The sequence below is a fragment of the Bombina bombina genome, chromosome 7 (genome assembly GCF_027579735.1).
Source record: "Bombina bombina isolate aBomBom1 chromosome 7, aBomBom1.pri, whole genome shotgun sequence".
NCBI classification, from domain to species: domain Eukaryota; kingdom Metazoa; phylum Chordata; class Amphibia; order Anura; family Bombinatoridae; genus Bombina; species Bombina bombina.
The window spans coordinates 606,092,437-606,120,123 of NC_069505.1; positions in this window are offsets into that span (position 1 = coordinate 606,092,437).

The following is a 27,687-nucleotide window of genomic DNA, read 5'->3' on the forward strand; positions in this document are numbered from 1 at the left end:
GAAGATGCCTACAATGGGGTCTTCTTTTTGACTATTGATCAGGTCCTCACTAGGAGAATCCTGACTCCATTGTACCAAATTAAGCTCACTCTGTTGTTTTGCCTGGTTTCTGGTAATGGCTTCTACCTGAATTGCACCCATTAAGTGGTCAATATTAAGGAGTTCTCCAGTTATGGCTCCTTGTTTGGCTAATGAATCCGCAAGGTCATTGCCTTCCTTATCCGGACCTAGAACTCTGGAATGACCCTTGGTCTTTTTCCAGTGTATGGTTAAATCATTGGATACCACCAGATTGTCAATCTCGCAGAACAACTTGCCATGCTTGACTGGTTTGTTATTGCTTTTCTGCATGCCATTTCTCTTCCAAGTTGGCAGGTATTCAACAAAACTGTCACGCACATAATTTGAGTCAATTATGATCACAAATTCATGAATACCATGTTCAATAGCCATTTCAATGGTTTTGAAAACGGCAGTTAGTTCTGCAACTTGACTGGATTTTGGTCCAATGTTGAAACCTATAGATATATTTGGGAATCCATTTGCTTCAGTTATACCAATGCCAGCGACTAATCTGCGTTCATTATCAATAGTGGCATGGTAAGAGCAACCATCAACATACACCCAAGGTAACGTTTGGCAATTTTCTTCATTGTACATTTTATATGGGGAAAGCAATTGTTCCTCCAGAAAATCATCTTCTGATAATTCTTCCCCAGGATCTCTAGCAGTACAGTCGTGGAGCTTGGTAAGTCCCTGTGCGACTGGATTCTTTTTATTCTGCTTGTAGCGAATTTCTAATGGCCAGCCTTGTAAGGAAAGAGTCCACGCTGTTATGCGGCTATTTGACAAATTCCCATCTCTTATTCTCTCACTTTGCAAATATAGCAAAGGCTGGTGGGCCATTTCTACAATAATTTTCTCGCCCTGTATATAGCTGCGGAAATTTTGTAGAGCCCATACAGTAGATAAGAGGGCTTTTTCGCAATCGCTAAATTTTATTTCTACTGGGGATAGATTTTTGCTCGCATAAGCAATGGCTTTGTTCAAATTATCATGCTTTTGGTATAAAACAGCACTCATGCTTACATCTGTGTACCCTGTTTCTAAGTAGAAAGGTTTACCACCTTCAGGGTATGCTAAGCAAGGTGCTTGTGTGAGTTTTCTCTTCAGCTCTTTGATGGCTGTCTCTTGAGATTCACTCCAGTGCCATTTCACATCCTTCTTTAGAAGAAGTAGTAGTGGTTTAGCTAACTCTGCATACTTATCAATGAATTTGCGAGAATAATTTGTCATACCCAGGAATGATCTCAATTCCTTTAAGTTAGTTGGGTTTTTAGAATTCACTATAGCTTCCACCTTTTTTCTTCTGGGGATTTAATCCTTCAGAGGTAACTTCATGTCCCAAGAAGTTTACACGAGTGCGGCACCATTGGGCTTTTTGTAGGGATAATTTGACACCTGCCCTTTTAAGTTGGCTGAGGACGTGTTTAAGCTCTGCAATGTGTTTTTCAAAGTCTGTGCTTTTGATTAAAACATCATCAACATAAGATAAGGTCCCCCTTTCCAGTGCATCAGGCATAGCCTTATGCATGAATACAGCAAATTCATGTCCCGAATTTATGTATCCAAATGGAAGTCTCTGGAATGCATATTGGACCTTTTGGAAAGAGAACGCTATCTTATATTGGTCCTCTTCATGTACCTTTATGGTCCAGTATCCCTGTGCACAATCAATGGCAGTGAATATTTTGGATCCCTGCATTTGTGCTAGGCACTGGTCAATGTATGGTACAGGCCAGCCAGACATGTATACTCGTTTGTTTAGCTGTCTTAAGTCAGCACACAAACGCCATTGTCCATTGGGCTTAAGGACACCTAGAATAGGATTATTATAAGAGCTGTGCACCTGTCTGATAATACCTCTTTCTTCCAAATTCCTTATGATCTCTGCAAGAGAATGATATGAGGCTAAGGGAAGTCTGTATTGTTTGACAAATACAGGGGGTGCATCGGGATCTGTTGTATTCTTGCAATGTGCAAGTCTGTAGTACCACAGTCATAAGAATCCTTAGCAAAAATATCCTTGTATTCCATCAGGAGTTCTCGCAGCTGTTGGCGTTCATCATCGCTGGAACAGCCATTAGCTAAGGATATTTGCTCTTTGACTATTTGCTGAAATCCTGGAAAGATGTCAGGCTGTCCTATTTCATAGGCTTCTTCCAACCTAGAGGTGAGATCCCCTTGATTATAATTTACATTGCTCCCATGACTCTGGGTATTGGGGTAATCTTGCTGTTTGATTGGCTGATCAAACACTAGAGAGGCTTCTTCAATTTTACAGATGCCTTCCTCTTAGCTGAAGGGATAAATAGACTGAACATTAAATAGACCCTCAGACATAGATGCAAAGGATTGTTCTATTAATTGTTCTTCAGTTAGGTATCCTTCAGGTATTAGCCCAATTACATTATTCTGGAATCCAAAAGTGTAATAACTTGATTCCAGTGCATATCCTATGGTAGTTCCCTTTGATAATGTTATATCCTGTGGGGTCATGTTATGTACAATAATATGTATTGGAACAGTTCCAATATTCACCATAGGGGTGTAGGTTACTGTGACACCCAGATTTTGTATTCTATGGGAGAGGCAAATTAGTGTTTCAGAAGTTTTTAATTTCTGACCTCTCTTTACCTGTAAGGGTAAAAGAAATTTATCAGCCCCAGCAGGAATTATAACATCGCTAGATACCTGCATATTCACACCATATGGCAATTGCTGGTTTGATTTCAGGGCTGCATTTTCATCCTGAAATACTTCAGGGTCCCCCTTTAACCTGCTCCAGAGGCAAGAGTTAATCAAATCTATTTGTATGGCATATCTATGTAAGATATCATTGCCAATGTATATTTGATTATGGGGAGTATTTAAAACTAAAAACAGGTGCTTCACTGACTTATTTCCTATAGAGATAGATAATAAGCACTTAGCTGTGATGTTATAGCTTTCAAACCTGTCATCCAGGTTGCTGACACTGTGGTCTTGGGGAGAAAGATATTTAATCACTTTAGGTTCAGCTATTTGCGCTAATAAACCTTCGCTTATATAGCTAGCTTCCTGTTTTAAGTTTAATTTAGCATACTTGGTTTTACCAAGGTCATGCACTTGTATAGGGATAAATAGATCCTCTTTAACTCTCTCAATGCCTGTGAGGTATTGAGCGTGGCTTCCCCCCTTAGGGATTTTATGATCCCCCTTGTGGAGTGATATGGTTAATACATCGCCATCTAGGGAAATATTCGCTATCTTTCCAGGCGAAATTTTAAAAGTATTACCATCAGAGCCACTTAAAGGAGTCTGATCATCTATTTGTAGAATCTCCACAGCGTCTGGTTTCTCTTCCACCACGTGACAGCTATGTCGGGTGCGATATATACCAGATTTTTCATAATTTATAGGCCTTTTAACTTGTGACCAAATTACATTATTTATGCAATCAATTATGGTGCTTAATCGCTTCAGGAGATCACTACCAATAATTAAACGATCAGTTGGCAGATCCACTATAATGACAGGGTGTCTTATGACCCTGTTCCCCAATTTAAATTTTAACCAGGCCGTACCGTAGACTTTTAGAGAATCACCCCCAACTCCTATTAGAGAACCGTCAAATTCTTTTATTTTAGGTTTGTGGGGTGTTAGCTCATTTAGCTGTGTGTAGTACCTGTGGGATAAAATAGTTGCCTGAGATCCAGTGTCGACTAATCCCATGATAGGGTTGGAGACTGAATCTTGCAGCTCAACTAATACATAATATCTTCCTGCATTTTCTACCATTTCACACATAAAATTGGCATTCTCATACATCTGTGGGCTTCGCCACGTGTTACCTGAATTCGCCACGTTTTCCTGTGTAGAGGAAGCTTCATACCTACCTGTTTCCTCTATGACAGGGTCGGCTGGATTCTTTTGTACTGCATCTGTGGAAATAAGGTTCAGAGAGTGCTGCAAAAGAAGAGACTTGTTAATTTTTCCCGGATGAGGTTGCCTGTCATCACAGCTAAGTTGTCTGTTTTCGGTCTGTGGGGAGAGAACATGATTAGTATCATTGACATTTATTATTTAATTTTGTATATCTCTTCCTTCCCTTTCAGGTGATACCGCAGTGTTTATGACTGTGCCTGTGGTCCACTGCTGACCACTGGCTGTACCCCTAAAAAAGTATTGTTCGGTTGCTGAGCCGTAAGTTTTTGACTCATATTAGCGACTTGTTCGCTCAACCGAATTAGCTGGGTACTAAGCTGATCTACTTGATTGTATAAGTTACCCCTACTCCTGGGCCTATCTCTTGATGCCCCATAATAATGATTCTTGGACCATTGGTTCCCCTCAGAATTAGAGCTGCTATTTCTGTCCTGGCATGGTTGTTCCTGGGGTGCAATCTGTTCAGTGTTATTATTTTGGGGAGCATTATTTACTTGGGGTGTCTGGTTATCCTGAGAATACCTTTACCGTCTATTGTATCTACCTTTGCGGGGGTACCCATTATTCTGTGGGTATCCTCTTTGGGCGTAATTATTCGCCTGAGTATGTCCCCCGCTTTGGCTATAGTCTCTCTGCGCCTCATCCCATGCTGGGGGAGGGGTAGAGTTAAACCTCTGTGGAGATGGCCCGTTTTCTTTGGCCACTTCCGCATAGGTTTTCTTTTTAGACTCCAAATTTAGGGGTTCACGTGACACCCTAGTTTCGGCCACTATTTTAGGATTGGGCTTTTTCTCCCTTTTATCCCCCTGTTCACTGGACTGCTGAACAGAGTACAATTCCGTACTCTTTTTGATCAGCCATTCCAATGAACAGTTCTCCTCAAAATCTCTAGCTAAGTTGATTTTGATGGGTGTGGGTAGCGCTTCAAAAAATATATTCACAAACTCTGAACCTTCAAATATGGGATCATCTTCAGCCATTCTGTATGCATTCTTCAATATAGAAAGGAATTCGATTGGACTTTGATTCGCACTACATTTTAAACCATATACAGCTATTCTCGCTGCCGTTTTAGTGCGATGTTGTCCGAATTCTTTTCTGCATTGTCATTTTGTTTCACTCCAGGAACGAATATTCATATCCTTTAGTGAAGCAAAGAATTTGTGATGCTTACTTTCAAATACCCAGGGTAGAAATTCAATTTTTAATTGCTCACTTGTAACACTCATTATAGATAATGCGTTTTCAAAGGCCTCTAAGTGGTCAATTATGGAAGTGGCCCCCCTTTAGAAAATGGGCGTACTGTATTCTTTAGGAATTTAATTATTGGGGGGTGTCATACACTTTATTTGGTATATCACTGGATCTTACTGGGGACTTATTGTTTGAGCTAGAGTGCCTTTCATCTGAGGCGTAATAATTTTCTGGTCCCCCAGAGTTATGTAGTTGCCTAGGGGAAAAAGTTACCTCTGGGCCTGAATTAGGGCTATAGTTTGGGTATCTTTGTCTATCCTCCCGCCTGGGATCTTGACTCTCATTTCTGTCCCAGTCCTTATAGCTGCTAATTTGTCTCTGTAATTTATTTATTGCCTGCTCGTATGCTTTTTCAGCCTCATGATATCTAGCTTTTAAAGTTTTATTTTCATCTTGGCACTTTTGATATTCTTCTTCGAAAGTTTTAAAATCAGCCATTAATTCTTGATTATATTTATCTAAGTCAGAAGCCTTTTGGCTAGCATGGAAAACCTCTGTCTTTGCCTGAATAAATGCATCTTGAAAGTCTCGTAATGAATTATTTTCATCCCTTAGCCGCCCTAATTGTCTGTTCTGTCCTGCCATTTGGTTAGACATCTCACAGCTCAAATACATTAGGATCGGCCAAGTTTCGAAAATTAACTCATCACGCCCCCCAAGTTCCGTGCATCTATTAAGTTGCAGTAACATTTGGTATAATTCCCCATCTTCAAACCACATATCTTTAACTAAATCTTTGGCCTTATCTTTACACTCATTAATATACCTGGAGACATCGTCCCCAACATCAAGTCTAGTCATGATGTGATTCATGGCGTCTAATTTGAGCGTTTTTTTCTGAATCACTTCATCGACGGAGGACCTTGGGGAGGACACAATTTCATCTTGCACAGAAACGCTAGCATTACTTTTTGCTGAAGACATCGTTATTTTAGTGTTGTACTTAATAAGATAAAACGCTAATACAATTTTGACCAATAAGAGAGAGGGAGGAAAAAAAAATATTATATCTTCAAAATATCAATATCAATTTTGAAATATGACAAAATTAATATTTGTATTAATCTTGAAATATGAAAAAAATCAATATTTTTATGAATTTTGAAATATGAAAAATTAATATTTTTGATTAATTTCGAAATATGAAAAATTAATATTTTTATGAATTTTGAAATATGAAAAATTTATATTTTTATGAATTTAGAAATATGAAAAATTTATATTTTTATGAATTTTGAAATATGAAAATTAATATTTTTGATTAATTTTTTTTAATATGAAAAATTAATATTTTTATTAATTTTTCAAAAATTAATTTTTAATAATATTTCAAAATATTAATATCAATCTTGAACACGAAAATCAATATTTCAATTTAAAAAAAAAACCTTTTATATTTACAAAATATCAATTTGAAATATGAAATTTCTTCTCTCTTCTATAATAATTTCTATTTATCACAAATATACTATATCAATATGATAATTATTTATAATATCTTACGCAAGTGCCTCCATACAATATGTCAGTATATTTATGAAAATCTTAGCAATATTCTCTAAACTGTGTGTGAGTATATGGCAGGGAATATATTTAACAATCTTCCTTTAAACTAAACCTGCAATCAAACATACATTTGCTAAGACAATAAAATTAATCTAAATATCTGAATTCTTTATTATTAGTAAATAACTAGGAACATGTTGATACATAAATATTTGTAATGATTAGAATATGAGTCAATATTATATGCGTTAAAACAAAAACTATTTAAAATATGCTATGCAAAGCTCATGCCAATTTACTTTAAAACCAATCTTTCATTCAGAGCTGCATTTAAAATATTACAATGAGACCTAAAATAGCAGTTACAAACATTCAGCAATATGATTTACAGTGTTAATTTAAGCAATAGTACAATATACACTTCTATTAAAAACATCAGAAATTGTATATATTTATTTATGTAAAAACCCAATTCTGAGTTATCACTCTATAGTTGTACAGATAAAATAATTTAGCAGCAAGGATTTGTTTAACCATATACAGACTGAATATAAATTACAGCTATTATGCATATATCTGTGTTAAAATATTAATTGCAACCATTTTTCTTTTTATATATATATATATATATATATATATATACGTTACCAAAATGATATTCAGCTTCAAGATTTTTCCCACCTCATATAAAATAAGTGTAATTGCAATGGAAGAGAAGTATGGCCCACTTTGTTTTATAGTTTGACTGTGTCCCACGCAAACAGTTTCAGTCAGTTCCAAAACTCAGCAGCCAGTCTCTCTTTTTTTTTCTGCATACAACTTATTGTCTAATCATTGGTGTGAAATATGGGTGGCCCTTCGAAACCTTGTCCCTGCTATTGGCTTACCTTGTGAGTGTGCGTTGCTAAGGAGATGCATTCTTTAACAGCCAATCATCTCCTGGCTGTAATACCTGTGTCGCAACACCGTACCTTGTCCATCGGGTGGCAGTATTACAAACAGCCAGCACAGAACAAATGCAGCATGACAAAAAAAATACAGCTATACATTTAAACATCTTTCTTTAAAATGTGTAATAACTAGCATAATTTTCTTCATATTAATAAGTTCGCAATACCAATCGCAGCTGGGTAAGATTACATTACCTCTCTGGTCATTTTGATATGAAACATGTGTCTAACATTATTTATATTGTATTATATTAATTTATATTAAGGCAATTTAATATTACTAATTATTTTGAAATTTATGGCATTTATATATCTAATATATTTTCATATGGTATAGCATGCTCTATGTCTTCGATAATCTCTGCACACATGAATTGATGCCTGCAATAGAAATGGAAACAACCGTTAGAAATGATCTAAGCATTCATATGTCTATGGTCCATCTGAAATAAGATTAAGTATTTTATATATATGCACTCCAAATATGGGACCATAAAAATGGTTATCCAATCTATACCAATTCTGAATCTATTTCCTACACAAATATCCCCTGCAGCAATTATCTATTTAATATGATGTGTTTAATTTCAATATATATATCATGAATCATTTTAAACATACATGGAAAACTGGCATTGTTCCCTTCGCAAAATGTATTTAATTCTATTTGTCTCACCTTCCCCCCAGCTGTGGGTCTGCAGTACGTATGTCTTACTTTGAATCTATAAAGCTTTAGGTGACAAATTCCAGAGGGCTCCCAAGCATATTCTCCACCCAAAACACAGATCATTTATTCTAAATAATCAAAGGGGTTTCCTGTAAGTACTATGTTTATCCAACTATTTTAGATTTTATCCTTTTAAGTGATCGTTTTAAATTGGGTAGACCAAATGTCTTAGAGTCATAAAACTCTGCATATAGTCAAATGAGCATGGTCACTGAGTTAGTTCCTTTTGGAAAATGTCTGTATTTTACACAGCAGGAGGTCGTGCTTCAAAAGCTAGGCTGATTTTCAATCCTGATAAACGTGTATTCACCCAGCTCCCATCTGGTAGGGGGTTGGGACCCCCTGTGGATTAGAAGCTGTGTTCAACAAACTCATGTTCAATTAATCCTGAGGTCTCATCTAACATATACAGTGTATAAAATATACATATATATATACATATATATGTATACATATGTAATATTCATCATAATATTCATATACTCTGACAATATATATAATATATATTATATAATCTAATAGTTACCATCTCTAAGAAGATAACCATTAATTGTGGTGGGTTATTGAGTTGCTTTAAAATACTATCCTCTAAATAACCTACAGCTAGATTACAAGTTTTGCATCATGAGTGAAAAAGCATTGTTATGCTTCATAACAATGCTTTTTCCCTAAAGCCACTATTACAAGTCTTGTCAGAATAGCTGTACCACACACCTTTTTGGCCATCATGCAACGTCAGTAACACACTTTAAAAAAAGTCCTTTTTCAATGGGACTTCCATAGCGCCGGTATTACGAGTTTTGCTGTGAGGCCAAAAAGTGAGCGGAGCAGCCTAAAATGACAAGATCCGTACCGTCATCTAAAGTCAGTAGTTATGAGTTTTATGCTACAAAGCCGCAACATAAAACTCATAACTAAACTATCATAAAGTACACTAACACCCATAAACTACCTATTAACACCTAAACCGTGGCCCCCGGTATCGCAAATACTAAAATAAAAATATTAACCCCAATCTGCCGCTCCGGACATCGCCGCCACTTAAAAAATTTATTAACCCCTATTCCGCTGCTCCCGACATCGTCGCCAGTATAATAAACCTATTAACCCCTAAACCTCTACCCTCTCACTTCGCAAACACTATTTAAATATTATTAACCCCTAATCTGCTGTCTGCCAACACCGCCGCTATAATAAACCTATTAAAGGGACACTGTACTCAAAAATTTTCTATTGTGATTCACATAGAGCATGCATTTTTATGCATTTTTCTTATTTATTCCTATTATCAAATTTTCTTTATTCTCTTGGTATGTTTATTTGAAAAGCAAGAATGTAAGTTTAGATGCCGGCCCATTTTTGGTGAACAACCTGAGTTGTCCTTGCTGATTGGTCAGCACCAATAAACAAGTGCTGTCCATGGTCCTGAATCAAACATTTGCTGGCTCCTTAGCTGAGATGCCTTCTTTTTCAAATAAAGATAGCAAGAGAACAAATTAAAATTGATAATAGAAGTAAATTAGAAAGTTTTCTTATATGGACAACTGTAAAAAACAGAAACAAAGGCGCCACATGTGTAGATCAATGGATACCAAGATGTAAATCTGGACAAGACACAGGATACGCACAAACGTGAAGGCACTCTCTTGTGCCTGTTAGAGGCAGGCTGGTATTCTAAACAGCAAACCAGCTGGCTGTGTAAACGAATCCCCGTCGTGATGTCCTGGAAAGATGGATGTCCTGCAAGGCAGTCCTTGCCTGGATAGTGTCCTAGAGGTTGGAACAGGGAGATAGGCTAGACAGCCTCTGGGTTACTTAGAAGAGATTGATGCACACACCAGACTTAGTGAATCATAAAACTAGCATTTATTATACAAAATAAAATAGCCAGTAATGTAGCACATTACAGCTGGTGTGTTAAAATCAAATCTCTTATGGTATATAGAGAAATAAAGCGACGCGTTTCTCGGGAGTGACCCCGTTTCCTCAGGCTTGTATGCTCTATCTATGTCTTAATCACCCTTAAATAGGCCTAAGTAACCACATGTTCACAATAAACACTCCCCTTCCTTCCTTTAATTAAACCAATCAGAACCTTCCTTTCCCCCCACTCCCACTTGTTGCAGTGATTAGTAATTATTTGCTAGATACATTTCTCATTAACAATATACTGTTTATTCCCTCTTATTCTTGTTATATATACACAGGTGATCGTGAGATTTATTAACAAACTTGTTTTTGCGATCGTGTAGAAAGTTACAACCGGGATTATATAAACAGATGATGTGATGTATGTCTGACCCACCAATGATAACGAAGAACTATGGGGCTTGTCTTAAAATCTGAATCCGATTGGTGGGAGTCTATTTAATCATAAACTACATTTCCCATGATTCCTTTAAACTCATTTTGTGTGATCATATAGAGAGTTACAACCGGGATTATATAAAACCACCATTTAATCATAAACTACATTTCCCATGTTTCCTGTGAACTCATTTTGTGTGATCTTATAGAGAGTTGCAACCGGAATTATATAAACAAATCATGTGATGTATGTCTAAACCACCAATAGTAATGAAGAACTATGGGGCTTGTCTAAAAGTCTGAATCCGGTTGGTTGGAGTCTATTTGTTGATGAACAACATTTCCCATGATTCCTGTGAATTCCTTTTGTGGGTGTGAACCGCACCGGTTTTGTATCCACCGCCATCAGCATCACAGATAGTGATTTTCATTGCTCAATAAAGGTACACACCCATAAATCTGATAGGTTGGTATGGCGTAAACAAACTAACGTCAAGTTAACCAACCCTGTTCAATATACGATCCATGGTGGACTCTATATTAAGCCCAAATAAGTTTAAATGTCCAATGACTATGGCTATATACGTGATAACGAATATGTATATAAAAAAGATGTGCAATAAAAATAATGTGTACGGAACACCAGTGTAATTAAACTATATTTAAGATACTAGAAACCAGGGACTCATTCCTAAATGTCCCTCTTCGCTTGTGTGGTGAAGTGACAATATCTCTATGTTAGGTAATATGCGCTGGTGTGCCAAGCATATTGCATATATTAAAGTGACTAGATCTATGTGTATTTTTAAATACCCTATAAATAACCGAGGTGGTGATCTCTGGACGTGAAGGCAATATTTTAATAAAATGAGTTAAATATAATATATGTGAGTGCATATCGTTATAACGATATTTATGGTGAAAGTCAGCGAGATTCATTTATTAGACATATTGTGTGATTGTTTTGTGCTGCTAGTGGATATATATAAAACTAAGTGCATGCGTGTTAGTGGATGTCTATAAAGCTATATGCTAATGGATGTCTATAAAGCTAGGTGCATGCGTGTTAAAAATAAAAATAATAATGTATATGGTAAACACTAAGATCAGTTAACGGTGTTGATGTTAGTTAGAAGTGGCATAAAATGTAGTAATGATTGGTGACTCCATGAAGATGGAGCTAATGGCGTACCATGAATACAAAGGGATTGTATATGATGCCTCATAATCTTGCTGCTTATAATCACTAAGTGTCATATGGTTACAATGATCGTTCTAATATATGTTATTGGTACTGATATATGTGCGCATTTGAGGTACTCACTATCATAAGCATCAAGTGGGGGGTGAAAGTCCAGTGTACAAAATCACTAAAACCACATATATATATATATATATATATATTATTCTGTATGTTGCTCTTCAACCGCATAAAAATACTGTAAATAGTATACCCTAAGCAGATGATATCTATAATATTGGTATTCATATTGTAATTTATCTCCAGAATTACCAAACGATGATATTGACCTATGCTATGTGAGTACATCTAAATCTATAGCCTCATTTGTACCTATATTGTTGATATTCATATTGTAATTCATCTCAAGATCTATAAAACAGTGACTTATGTTATGTAAATACAGCTGAATCTATAACCTCGTTAAGGCCTGTGGGAAACAAGCTATTGAATTTAAAAATCCAATAGGTTTCCCTCTGTCTGAGTTTGGTGAACCTATTATATGTATTGCTTTTCGGAATATTTTCTAAGGGGGTTATTATAAATGGACATTTTCCAGATAAATAATGTTGACAGGTGTGTCTAGATACACTATGTTTTGGTGATTTTGCTTTTATGTTTCTCAGATGTTCACTCCATCTGATGCAAACCTTCCTACAGGTCCTACCTATGTATTGTATGCCACACTTGCAGGATAGCGCATATATGACGTAGCTGGAGTCACAGGTCATTTTGCTTTTGATGTTAAATTTTTTCTTATTGCTGTGTGACTCTATACTGGTTGTTCCATGGGAAATATATTTACACATGTGGCACAGTCTCTTTCCACATTTATATGTTCCCTTTTTACTAAAAATATGGTTTCCTGTCTTCTCTCCAAATTTTGATGTATTCGTTACCTTTCTTTTTGTCATCACCACCTTGCTCGGGGCTAGTTTTTGTTTGTAGGAGGGTGCTCTTCTAAAAACTACTTTGGGTTGTAACGGAAGTGTTTTGTTCAAAATCGGATCTTTTAATAAAATCGGCCAATGTTTTTTTAAAACTTTGTTAATGTTTTTGTGGTTGGAATTATATTGTGTAATAAATAATGGTTGTTTATTAAAATTACACTTTTCTTGATTGTCATGTTGCTCTGTGGGAATTGAAGTTAATAGATGTTCTCTATTTAGATCCCTGGCTCTCTGGGAACCCTTGTTAATAAGTTCAATAGGATATCCTTTCTCTATGAATCTTGATGTTAAAATGGGCGCTTGTAGGTCATACTGTTCTACCGTGCTACAATTCCTACGTAAACGACAGAACTGACTGTATGGAATATTAGTCTTCCATTTTGTTAAATGGTTGCTTGAAAAGTGTAAGAAATTGTTGCAGTCTACCTTTTTAAAGTAGGTAGAGGTGGATATATTGCCCCAAGGGTCCCAGGCAAGTATAATGTCTAAAAATTCTATTTGATCCTTTTGTAAATTGTGAGTAAAATTTATACCCATATTATTGTGATTCAGATATGACACAAATTCTAATGCTTCTGTTTCTGAACCATCAAAAATAAAAATCAAATCATCTATGTAACGGCCATAGAACACCAGACTGCCCCTCCATTGTGAGTTGTAAATGTATAGGTCTTCAAATTGACCCATAAAAAGATTAGAAAGTTGCTTAAAATTGCATGCTCTATCTGAATCATGAAAGAAAAAATTTGGGTTCATTGTCCCTTTAACCACTAAAGCGCAAGCTCCCCACAATGAAATATACTAAAATAAACTAGTAACCCCTAAATCTCTGGCCTCCTACATCACTACATAAATATATTAACCCCTAAACCTAACCCTAACCCTAACATAACCCTAAGCCTAAGTATAACCCTAACCCTAACACCCTCTAACTTAAATATAATTAAAATAAATCTAAATAAAGCTTACAATTATTACCTAAATAATTCCTATTTAAAACTAAATACTTACCTATAAATAAAACCTAAGCTAGCTACAAAATAACTATGCGTTATATTGTAGCTATCTTAGGTTTTATTTTTTATTTCACAAGTAAGTTTGTATTTATTTTAACTAGGTAGACTAGTTAGTAAATAGCTATTTTACTAACTACCTAGTTAAAATAAATACAAATTTACCTGTAAAATAAAACCTAACCTGCCTTACACTAAAACCTAACATTACAATAAAATAAAATAAATTAAATTAATAAAATACAATTATCTAAACTACAAAAAAAACCCCCACTAAATTACACAAATTTAGGCTTAGGGTTAGGTTTAGGGGTTAATATATTTATTTAGTGTTAGTGATGTGGGAGGCCAGAGGTTTAGGGGTTAATAACAGTAATATAGGTGGCAGCGATATCGGGAGCAGCAGATTAGGGGTTAATAGTTTTATTTAGGTGGCGGCGATGTAAGGGGCAGCAGATTAGGGGTTAATAACATTATGTAGGTTGCAGCGATGTTAGGGGCAGCAGATTAGGGGTTAATAACACTATGTAGGTTGCAGCGATGTTAGGGGCAGCAGATTAGGGGTTAATAGTTTTATTTAGGTGGTGGCGATGTTAGGGGCGGCAGATTAGGGGTTAATAACTGTAATGTAGGTTGCGGCGATGTTAGGGGCAGTAGATTAGGGGTGTTTAGACGTGGTGTTTATGTTAGGGTGTTAGGTTTAAACGTAACTTTTTCTTTCCCCATAGACATCAATGGAGCTGCGTTACGGAGCTTTTGTTTTCGTGATTGCAGGTGTTAGGCTTTTTTTTAGCCGACTCTCCACATTGATGTCTATGGGGAAATCGTGCACGAGCACTTCAAAACACCGCTTGTATTTGGGTGCGGTATGGAGCTCAACGCAACCATATCGCCCGCGCAAGCCGGGTTTTAAAAAACCTGTAAGAGCAGCACTATAGGGAGGTTAAATACTGCCGCTTTTGTGGCGGTCGTTAATTTCCCTTTAGCGCTCAAAATTCGTAATCTAGCTGCTAATAAATTAATCTTAACCAATTCTTTATAAATTTCAGATCTACTTACAGTTGATAATGAAATAGTTAAATAATGAAATTATTTGATTAATTTACAGATTATATTATTTAACATTATCTTAGCTAAATCATATTAAGGATCTGCTCATCTGTGAGGAAATCAAATAATTTACTTTGTTTAATATCTCTTAGCACATCTGTTGATTTACTCAATAGAATATTTCCATCATCTGAACAACCTATCACCCTTTCTTTATTGTTTTCCTTTGATTCTTTGTCGCGTTGATACATTTTTTCATTTAATTTTTCTTCTGTTTGTAAATACAATTTACCAATATTTGTAATAGCACATACGGTAGCTAATTCCTCATCTTCCAATACCAATTGATAATCTTCTACTGGCTGTAATATTTTACTTTTTAATAACCTTTTACATTTTTCATCCCCCCCAATTTAATCTAAATCAGCTCTGTTTCATACTGACATAATAACCCTGAACCAACCCAATATTCTATACTACTTTTAGTAATTTTAGAATTTAATCTACCTAATTTTCCTGTTGGGTTTCTCTCACATCTTCTCCAAAATGCTTTTAACTTATCCTTTAAAATAATATTCATGTGTATGATTTTATCTTCACATATAACCTCAGTTCAAACCCAAGTTTTACAAATAATTATAACAGGTATGTGAATGAAATGCACATCGTTATAAATTATTTCCGGTGTCCTTTGGGCTACCAACCCACTTAAAGGTAATTCTTCCATATCAGGACATTTTATTTTAGCAGGTTGTGTAGGGGGAGCTTAAAATGTATTTACTATTAAATTTAATTTTGTACTCGGATATAATGAATTTGGTAATACTGTGTTCTTACATATATATTCTCCTCTATCCTTTAACCTTAAACTAGTGATATTTATCCAAAGCATATTTGTAAACCTGATAGACATTTCTGTTATCTATAATGTTGTAAAGTTTTCTGTCTCTATAAAATGTCATTGTCCTTGATTATTTAGCAAAATTAAAGGAGCTTAGATAGATGCTATTTTGCCACATTTAATCCATTTAATATAACATTGTACTTTAAACTAGATCATTTATCTATTGCTACATTATAATTATTACTTTTAAATAGTTGATTAATTTAAAAATATAGGGTCCCCATCGTCCTAAAAAAATTGGTTCTGTGATGTACATCATGAATTTGACAAAAAAATCAGGATCTCTAAAAGTATCAATTTGTTCTTTAACTTGTCTTTTAGTCAAACCCAAAATACCTGAGTTTTCCTCTGATAATGTGAAAGAATCTTGTCCACCAAAACTCTTCATAATTAGCCTTAACAATACGACTAGGATTTTCCCAACTTGAAGATAGACTGTCATGTTTCAAGTATTTTTTTTAGATTTTTTCTAGGAAAAATAAAAAACAGTCGGCTAGATTACGAGTCTTGCGTTAGTTTTAAAAAGCAGCGTTGAGAGGTCCAACCGCTGCTTTTTAACGCCCGCTGGTATTACGAGTCTTGAAATGACAGGCTCACCGCTCAAATTTTTTGGTCAGACTCGAAAATACCGCAAATCCACTTAAGTCAATTGCGTATCCTATATTTTCAATGGGACTTGCATAACGCTGGTATTACGAGTCTTCCAAAAAGTGAGCGGTAGACCCTCTCCTGTCAAGCCTGGTACCGCATTTAAAAGTCAGTAGTTAAGAGTTTAATGGGCTGACACTGTAGCATAAAACTCTTAACTAAAGTGCTAAAAAGTACACTTACACCCATAAACTACCTATTAATCCCTAAACCGAGTCCCCCCCCCACATCGCAAACACTATAAAAATTTTTAACCCCTAATCTGCCGAACTGGACATCGCCGCCACTATCATAAATATATTAACCCCTAAACCGCCGCACTCTCGCATCGCAAACACTAGTTAAATATTATTAACCCCTAATCTACCTGCCCTAACATTGCCGACACCTACCTACATTTATTAACCCCTAATCTGCTGCCCCCAACATCGCTGCCACTATAATAAAGTTATTAACCCCGAAACCTAAGACTAACCCTAAACATAACACCCCCTAACTGAAATATAATTTAAATAAATCTAAATAAAATTACTCTCATTAACTAAATTATTCCTATTTAAAACTAAATACTTACCTATAAAATAAACCCTAAGATAGCTACAATATAACTAATAATTACATTGCAGCTAGCTTAGGTTTTTTTTATTTTACAGACAACTTTGTATTTATTTAACTAGGTAGAATAGTTATTAAATAGTTATTAACTATTTAATAGCTACCTAGTTAAAATAAAGACAAATTGTAAAATGAAACCTAACCTATGTTACAATTACACCTAACACTACAATATAATTAAATTAATTCCCTAAACTAAATACAATTAAATACAATTATCTAAAGTACGAAAAAAACCAAACACTAAATTACAGAAAATAATAAAATAATTAAAACATTTTTTAAACTAGTTACACCTAATCAAATCCCCCTAATAAAATAAAAAAGCCCCCAAAATAATTAAAAGCCCTACCCTATACTAAATTACAAACAGCCCTTAAAAGGGCCTTTTGCGGGGCATTGCCCCAAAGTAATCGGCTCTTTTACCTGTAAAAAAAGTACAATACCACCCCAACATTAAAACCCACCACCCACACACCCAACCCTACTCTAAAACCCACCCAATCCCCCCTTAATAAAATATAACACTAACCCCTTGAAGATCACCCTACCTTGAGAAGTCTTCACCCAGCCGGGCCGAAGTCCTCAACGAAGACGGGCAAAGTGGTCCTCCAGACGGGCAGAAGTCTTCATCCATCAGGCGTGGAGTGGCTCCATCCATCAGGCATGGAGTGGCTCCATCTTCCAGACATCCAACGCAGAGCATCCTCTTCCATCGACGTCCAACTGAAGAATGAAGGTTCCTTTAAATGACGTCATCCAAGATGGCGTCCCTTCAATTCCGATTGGCTGATAGAATTCTATCAGCCAATCGGAATTAAGGTAGAAAAAATCCTATTGGCTGATGAAAATAAAAATAAATCCTAAGCTAGCTACAATGTAACTATTAGTTATATTGTAGCTATCTTAGGCCTAGATTTGGAGTTTGGCGGTAGCCGTGAAAACCAGCGTTAGAGGCTCCTAACGCTGGTTTTAGGCTACCGCCGGTATTTGGAGTCATTCAAAAAAGGGTCTAACGCTCACTTTTCAGCCGCGACTTTTCCATACCGCAGATCCCCTTACGTAAATTGCGTATCCTATCTTTTCAATGGGATCTTTCTAACTCCGGTATTTAGAGTCGTGTCTGAAGTGAGCGTTAGAATTCTAACGACAAAACTCCAGCCGCAGAAAAAAGTCAGTAGTTAAGAGCTTTCTGGGCTAACGCCGGTTCATAAAGCTCTTAACTACTGTGCTCTAAAGTACACTAACACCCATAAACTACCTATGTACCCCTAAACCGAGGCCCCCCCACATCGCCGACACTCGATTACATTTTTTTAACCCCTAATCTGCCGACCGCCACCTACGTTATACTTATGTACCCCTAATCTGCTGCCCCTAACACCGCCGACCCCTATATTATATTTATTAACCCCTAACCTGCCCCCACAACGTCGCAGCCAGCTACCTACAATAATTAACCCCTAATCTGCCGACCGCAAAGAGCCGCCACCTACATTATAGCTATGCACCCCTAATCTGCTGCCCCTAACACCGCCGACCCCTATATTATATTTATTAACTCCTAATCTGCCCCCCACAACGTCGCCTCCACCTGCCTACACTTATTAACCCCTAATCCACCTCACTAACCCTATAATAAATAGTATTAACCCCTAATCTGCCCTCCCTAACATCGCAGACACCTAACTTCAATTATTAACCCCTAATCTGCCGACTGGAGCTCACCGCTATTCTAATAAATGTATTAACCCCTAAAGCTAAGTCTAACCCTAACACTAACACCCCCCTAAATTAAATATAATTTTAATCTAACAAAATTAATTAACTCTTATTAAATAAATTATTCCTATTTAAAGCTAAATACTTACCTGTAAAATAAATCCTAATATAGCTACAATATAAATTATATTTATATTATAGCTATTTTAGGATTAATATTTATTTTACAGGTAACTTTGTATTTATTTTAACCAGGTACAATAGCTATTAAATAGTTAAGAACTATTTAATAGCTAAAATAGTTAAAATAATTACAAATTTACCTGTAAAATAAATCCTAACCTAAGTTACAATTAAACCTAACACTACACTATCAATAAATTAATTAAATAAAATACCTATAATTATCTACAATTAAACCTAACACTACACTATCAATAAATAAATTAAATACAATTCCTACAAATAAATACAATGAAATAAACTAACTAAAGTACAAAAAATAAAAAAGAACTAAGTTACAAAAAATAAAAAAATATTTACAAACATTAGAAATATATTACAACAATTTTAAACTAATTACACCTACTCTAAGCCCCCTAATAAAATAACAAAGCCCCCCAAAATAAAAAAATGCCCTACCCTATTCTAAATTACTAAAGTTCAAAGCTCTTTTACCTTACCAGCCCTGAACAGGGCCCTTTGCGGGGCATGCCCCAAGAAGTTAAGCTCTTTTGCCTGTAAAAAAAACCATACAATACCCCCCCCCCCCAACATTACAACCCACCACCCACATACCCCTAATCTAACCCAAACCCCCCTTAAATAAACCTAACACTAAGCCCCTGAAGATCTCCCTACCTTGAGTCGTCTTCACCAAGCCGAGCCAAATTCTTCATCCAAGCGGAGCAAGAAGAGGTCCTCCATCCGGTAGACGTCTTCATCCAAGCGGGGCAGAAGAGGTCTTCCATCCGATTGAAGTCTTCATCCAAGCGGAATCTTCTATCGTCATCCATCAGGAGCGGAGCGGCAGCATCCTGAAGACCTCCGACGCGGAACATCCATCCTGGCCGACGACTGAACGACGAATGACGGTTCCTTTAAATGACGTCATCCAAGATGGCGTCCCTCGAATTCCGATTGGCTGATAGAATTCTATCAGCCAATCGGAATTAAGGTAGGAATATTCTGATTGGCTGATGGAATCAGCCAATCAGAATCAAGTTCAATCCGATTGGCTGATTAGATTATTTGTAGGAATTGTATTTAATTTATTTATTGATAGTGTAGTGTTAGGTTTAATTGTAGATAATTATAGGTATTTTATTTAATTTATTTATTTATAGTGTAGTGTTAGGTTTAATTGTAACTTAGGTTAGGATTTATTTTACAGGTAAATTTGTAATTATTTTAACTATTTTAGCTATTAACAGCTGGGCTATCGAAGACGGGTTCCCGAAAGGCGGGAAAAGTGTGGAAGGGATGCGGGGAGGCCAGGCTGAGGGGGTGGGTGGATTGGAGCGGGTTAAGGGCCATGAGGGTAATTTTGGAGCGGGAAAACCGGAGTGCGGCGGAAAAAAAAGAGGAAAGAGGTTAGGAAAGAGGTAGTTAGTTCGGGGAGGCCAGGATATGGCGGTAAGTGTTAGCGTCAGTGGAAGGGCGGTGGGGGAGCCGGGATAAGGCTCAGGTGATCAGTGGGGATAGAAGTATTAAGTGACCGGGTTAGAGAGAACAGCGCTAGGGGTAGTTATAAGAAAGGGAAAAGTTAGGAGGGGAATGAAGGGGAGCCGGGATATGGCTCAGGGATCAGGGGGAGTGGCATGGCTGAAATAAATTTATGCAGGAGTGACAGTAGGCCAGCGTTAGGGATATTATTAAGTGGCAGGGGAGGAGCCGGGATAAGGCTCAGGGTTCAGCTAGGCCAGCGCGAGGGATTTCAGCAATGTGGGGGGGCGGAGCCGCATCACGGCCGGTAATTTCAGTTAAAGCGGGGGCTGGGTGTTGAGCCGGGCAGGGCTTATGCGAAAGGGGGAGGGCCAGCATAAGGTCGGGAAGCCTGGGGAGAGGTAGGGTGGATAAAGTAGGGTTGGGAATGGGGGGGGTTTGGCCCGGTGCATTTCAAGAGGATGGAAAATGGGCTTGTTTAGCATGGGGTGGGTGGTCTAAGGAGATAGGTCACAGGAAGGGGTAGCAGTAGCAAGAAAAGTGTGGGCGGTTCGGTTGGTCAGGGGGGGTTGAGGTAGGGTGGTGGGCTCAGTAGGAGGATTTGGGGGGGTAATAGGGAGGCAGTAGGAGGCCTGATTTTTGGGTATGTTAGGGGGGGTGGGCACGACTGTAGTGGGGGGTGGTTTAGAAATCTTGGGGGGTCAGCGGGGAATGGGGGGGAGGCTGATGTTATATTAATTTTATGATTTTTTCAGGTCCCAATGGGGTGGACAGGAGGGTTGTGGAGGCTATGGAAGCCACGGGAGGAGAGAGTGGGGAGAGGCAGGAGCTGATTACGGATCCGCCATTGGAATTGAACGCCAGTGGCAATCTGGATGAGGAGGATCCGCTGGAGGGGACATCGGCTGGAGGAGGGACGGCTGGCCAGGTAGGGGGTATGGCTACACTGGTGCCGCTTCTTCAATTGTTGTCTCCACAACGGAGAATGGAGGGAGAGGGGCAAGGGGGTGATAGAGGGGGGGGCAGGGGTGATCTTACGATGTCTTCCTCACAGTCCTTAGGTGCGGGAAGTAGGAGAGAGAGGGGCACTTTGCCCGTAGTGAGGGCTGCAGGGTCCGGCGGTCGCCGGAGGTCCAGATCACCAATACGGCGGCCTCATGGCGGAGGCAGGCCTGATTCGCCGTCCCGAGCACGGTCGGAGAGGGAGCGGGAAAGGAGCAGGTACGGCAGGGGACGTTCTCCTGCCAGGCGAAGCGGAGTGCGTAGGAGGCTGGAAGTCAGCAGAAGCCGGGAAAGCCTAGGGAGAGAACAGAGGACAGAACAGGTGTCGGGTCCTGGACAGGGGCCGGTGACGGTGCAGCAGCCTGCAGGTGAGGTGATGGCTGGGGGAGCGCCAGGAGTGAATGCAGTGGGGAATGGTGAGAGAGAGACGTTAGTAGCAGGTTTGAAGGGACTTGTCGGAGGCTGTGCCTATGTTCGGTGGGTCCATTAGGAATCCATCTAACAACTGAGTTGAGGGAAAAAATAGGGAAGAGGGAATTTGTGGAGATATTCTCCCTGTTGCCTCTGGAGCATGTATTGGAAGTGAAGGAGGATGAGAAAGAGAAGGGTAAGAAAGAGGAGGAGGAGAGAGAGAAAAAAAAGGTGAAGAAAGTTACCCAAGACTTTTGGGAATTGGTCCCGGGCTTTTTGCATATTAGCCAGTGTGTTCTGTGACAAGTTCCCGGAACAAGGGGCATCCCTTTTTTGCTATTATGATGAGATAGCGGGGGTCTATAGAACCTACGGCGGTATGGCATGGTGGAGGTATGATGAGGGGTTCCGTCAGCGAATGTCGGTTTGCCCGGAGATGCGTTGGGACAATAGGGACATGGGATTTGATTGGAGATGATGACCCCATTGCGAGGGAATCATTCCTTTCGGAGTTACGGGCAGGCCGGGGGTAGTGGGGGAACTGGTGCCGAAGGGGTCGATGGTTGCGGGTAATTTGAAATCGGTGAGGGACTTTCCGGATGTACTGAGAAAAAAATTGGGGAAGGAGGTTCAACTTGGGCGAATGGCGGGCCCGTTTCGGGAGCCGCCATTCCCGAATCTAAGGGTATCCCCATTGGGGGTGGTGCCGAAAAAGTCTCAGGGTCAGTTTAGGATGATACACCATTTATCCCACCCGCGGGGGCTATCAGTAAATGATGGAATTGATCCTGAGCTGATATCGGTGAAGTATGCATCCTTTGATAAGGCGGTTGGGTTGGTGAGAGCGGCTGGGCGTGGGGCCCTGATGGCGAAGGCGGACGTGGAATCAGCCTTCCGTTTGTTGCCTGTACATCCGAGGTGCCATCACCTTTTGGGATGTAAGTTTGAGGGCCAATTTTATGTGGACCTCTGCCTCCTGATGGGCTGTTCTATCTCCTGTTCATATTTTGAAAGGTTCAGCTCGTTCTTGGAGTGGGTGGTGAAGAAAAAGTCAGGGAAAGTCTTGATAGTGCATTACTTGGATGACTTCCTGTTTGTGGGCCCGGCGGGTTCTGAGGTCTGTGAAAGGCTGGTGGAATCCTTCGGGAGGTTGCTCGGGAGTTTGGCATTCCCGTGGCAGCTGACAAATTGGAGGGTCCGACTTCGGTGCTGAGTTTTTTAGGAATCGAAGTGGATTCAATCAAGATGGAATGCAGGCTCCCGGAAGACAAAGTCCGGGATCTGCAGGAGGTGATTGACAGGGTTCTGAGCTGCAAAAAAGTCTTGCTTAAGGAAGTTCAATCGCTATTGGGGAAGTTGAATTTCGCAGGGCGTATAATTCCCATTGGGCGAGTTTTCTGTCGCTGGTTGTCTGTGGTGACGGTTGGTGTGACCAATCCAACTTTCCATATCCGTTTGTCGGTAGATGTGAAGGAGGATTTGAAGATCTGGAAAATCTTTTGGAAGATTTTAATGGGAGCTTGCTGATTCAGGAGCACGGGTGGTCGGACGACCAATTGTGTCTATTTACAGATGCGTCGGGTGCCCACAGTTTTGGGGCATTTTTGAATGGTAAGTGGTGCATGGGGGCCTGGCCGCAGGTGTAGGCGGAATTTGGGACTGACCAAGAATTTGACATTTTTGGAGCTGTTCCCGGTTGTGGTGGCCCTAAGAATCTGGCCTGAGGAACTGAGGGATAAGAGAGTCTGTTTTCATTCTGACAACTTGGGTGTGGTTTGGGCAATTAATTAATTAATACGCTTACTTCGGGCATTTGTGTTGGAATGCTTGCGGTGCAATGTTTCATGGAGAGCGGTGCATGTCCCAGGGCACTTTAATGTAATTGCTGACTCTTTATCCCGGTTTCAGTGGGATCGATTCCGAGAGGCGGCCCCGGGGGCGGACGTGGAGGGCATGGAATGCCCAGAGGACCTGTGGAAGCTTGGCTGCCAGGAACGTTGAATCTGGTACAAGGGGCATTAGCCCCTAACACATGGAGGGCCTACGTCCGAGTGTGGAAGATGTGGCGGAGTAGAGTTGAGCTGGAGTGGTTGAGAATTTTGGTGGAATGGATAGGGTGTTGGGGGAGAGAGGGGCTGTCGCCCTCGGAGATCCGGAAGAGAATGGCAGCTTTGGCCTTTCTGTTTCAAATTTTGGGGTGTGAAGACATAACTAAGAAATTTGTGGTGCGGATGGCAGTTAGGGGTTTGTGTAGGAGAAGGGCGCGGGCTGATGGACGGCGGCCGTTGACGTTTGCTATCCTAGAAGGGGTGGTTGAGAAGTTGGGGGTTATCTGTTTCTCGCGTTATGAGGAAATGTTGTTTAGAGCGGCCTGTGTGCTGGCCTTTTTGGAGCCTTTAGGGTGTCGGAGTTGATGGGTATGAACTGGTGGGATCGGCAAGGCCTGGGACAGCATGAGGTAGTGTTGAAGGAAGAATAAGTGGAGATATGGGTGAGGAGATCCAAGACGGATCAGGAAGGGAGAGGGGCGATCGTAGTCTTGCGAAGGATCGGGGGCAGGTGTTGCCCGGTGGGAGCGGTAAGGGAGTTCTTGGAGGTATCAGGTCATACGTCGGGACCGTTGTTAGTGCACGCGGATGGTACCCCTTTATCTAGATTTCAATTTGTGGCGTTGTTGAGGAAGGCATTGGTTGCAATGGGTTTGAGAGGGGAGGATTTTGGGTCTCATTCGTTTCGGAGCCTTTAGGGTGTCGGAGTTGATGGGTATGAACTGGTGGGATCGGCAAGGCCTGGGACAGCATGAGGTAGTGTTGAAGGAAGAATAAGTGGAGATATGGGTGAGGAGATCCAAGACGGATCAGGAAGGGAGAGGGGCGATCGTAGTCTTGCGAAGGATCGGGGGCAGGTGTTGCCCGGTGGGAGCAGTAAGGGAGTTCTTGGAGGTATCAGGTCATACGTCGGGACCGTTGTTAGTGCACGCGGATGGTACCCCTTTATCTAGATTTCAATTTGTGGCGTTGTTGAGGAAGGCATTGGTTGCAATGGGTTTGAGAGGGGAGGATTTTGGGTCTCATTCGTTTCGGATTGGGGCGGCGACAGAAGCGGCGAATCTGGGGCTGGACTCGGGGGTGATTAGAAAGATTGGCAGATGGAGGTCTGAAAGGTTTCGGGGGTACGTGAGACAGGGGTTGGTGGTGCAGCCTGGGAGTTGTTGATGAGTAGCTATTTTATTTGCTTGACAGGGTAGGCGGAGTGCTGGATCTTGGGACACTCATATGTTTTTTGGGCGAGGAAGGCGGCTGCTGTCAAAGTGAATGGGTTGCAGTTGGGTTTTTCCAAGGAGCTGGTGCATTTAAGGTGGTTCGGGATAAGAGGGATGAAGTGGGCCCAGGTGGTGGGGAAGGTTACGGAGTTGGCCAAGATGTTTAATCCTCCCCGGATATTGGTCATTCATGTGGGGGGGAATGACTTAGGGTACATGTCACAGAAGGACTTATTATGGGGAATGAAGAATGGGCTTGATAGATTGCTGGTGTTGTTCCCGGGTTTGATTTTGGTGTGGTCGGAGATAGAGAGCAGGCTGGAGTGGCGTTTTGCCTGGGATTTGAAGAATTTGGAGTTGTCTAGAAGAAAGGTGAATAGGACAATGAGTGGGTACGTCAGACGACTAGGTGGTGTGGGGCTCAGGCACGTGGAGTTTGAGGGTGAATCCGGTAGGTGTTTCTACCTGAAAGATGGTGTACATTTGAATGAGGTAGGATTGCACCTATTTAATTTCACCATTAAAGAAGGGATAGAAAAGGCCTTAGCTATGTGTGGCGGTACTCGCTGAAGGCGAGTGGTGGCGGGGTGCTTGCTGTGGTCTATTGAGGCTTTCGCCTGATGGATAATGGCTAGTACTTCTGTCGGTGACAGAAAGGGAAAATGATGGTTGACGCCCCGCCCTGAAAGGGGTGGGGGCTTATAGAGAACAGAAGCAAGCATTGGGGAAACTGTTAAGATATGAAAGGTTGATAATGTTGATATAAAGTTTAACTTGTTGTTTATTGGTTAATAAACAAGCTGCGGCCTTTTCTTTCCCACAAATGGTAGTTGTGTCATTATTTGAGGGGGGATGGAGCGAACTCAAAAATGGGGGGTCAAGAACAGCCCGGGCGATGGCTGGAGCAGAGGGCAGTTTGACCCCTACTTTGCGGTAGCAATGGTAGGCTCCGCTGTAGGGGTGGAGGAAGAGGGGAGGGGATAAATATCCCTCCCAGGCTTGAAACTTCATTGCAGAGTTAGGAGCAGCACGGAAGGAAGAAGGTTTCCCGCCCTCCCTCCCTATAATAGGGTGATGAAGATGGTGTATGTCGCAGCTATGGCGGGGTGCTTGCTGTGGTCTATTGAGGCTTACGCCTGATGGGTAATGGCTGGTACTTCTGTCGGTGACAGAAAGGGAAAATGATGGTTGACGCCCCGCCCTGAAAGGGGTGGGGGCTTATAGAGAACAGAAGCAAGCATTGGGGAAACTGTTAAGATATGAAAGGTTGATAATGTTGATATAAAGTTTAACTTGTTGTTTATTGGTTAATAAACAAGCTGCAGCCTTTTCTTTCCCATAACTGGTAGTTGTGTCATTACTTGAGGGGGGATGGAGCGAACTCAAAAATGCGGGGTCATGTCTTTGCCCATGTTGAAGGTTTAGCACAAAAAACATTTAGTTCATGTATTTTGTAACGTTCGATTACCTCTTTCTACTGCTCCTGATTGAGGTCTATAAGCAATACACAATTTATGCTTAATTCCCAATAACTAATTGCTTTAAATATTTTCCCACTAAATACAAGCCCATAATCACTCTCTACTACAAATGGCATTCCCCATCTAGAAAAAAACTCACATAAAAGAACCTTTGCAGCTATGAGAGCTGTTTGATTTCTTGTTGGAAAAGCCTCAATCCATTTTGTGAATATATCTATCACAATTAAACAATACATGTATCAATCTGCAGTTCTAGGTAAAGGACCAATACAACATATTTGTATCTGCATCCAATGTCCATCTGGGGAAGGTGCAGACTTTAACAATGATTGATTCGTATTGGCCAGAGCAGGCCCGGACTGACCATAGGGGATACAGGGCGAATGCCGGTGGGCTGTCTGGTTACCTTAACCATGCCCACTATTACAGCACATACTGAGTGCTTTCAGTGTGGCAAGGGCCGTTTCCAAGCGGGCAGACTGGTCTGTTTCATGTCACGCAATGACTGGGGAGCTCTTACTTTTCTTTTTATTTAAAGTTTTTTTTTTAATGTTGCAGTCATTGGGGCAAGAGCGCTAACTGATGGAAGCCTAAGGAGCACTCAGCGCTACTGCTAATTAATTGAAGCCTAAGGAGCACTCAGCGCTACTGCTAATTAATTGAAGCCTAAGGAGCACTCAGCCCTGCTGCTAACTGATGTAGAGCTGACTGTAGGCAGTTAGGCAGTTAGCACGGGATGACATTTTTCATTTTGCTGTGCCTGCGCCCTGCTCTTCAGTCTGTCTGTGAGCTGCAAGGTCCAGGACAAGATTGTGCTTACGGATAGAGGCAGTTAGTGCAGGAGCAGGGAGGAAGATTTTTAGGTCACAGTGTCTTTGACTGTGTGGCCACAAAGAGGAACAGCAGTATTTGAAGCTACTCTACTCTTCTTTGAGAGACTGTCACTGCCTCACCTTACTAAGCTCACTCGCTAGTGCTGAGGCTATTTAAAGG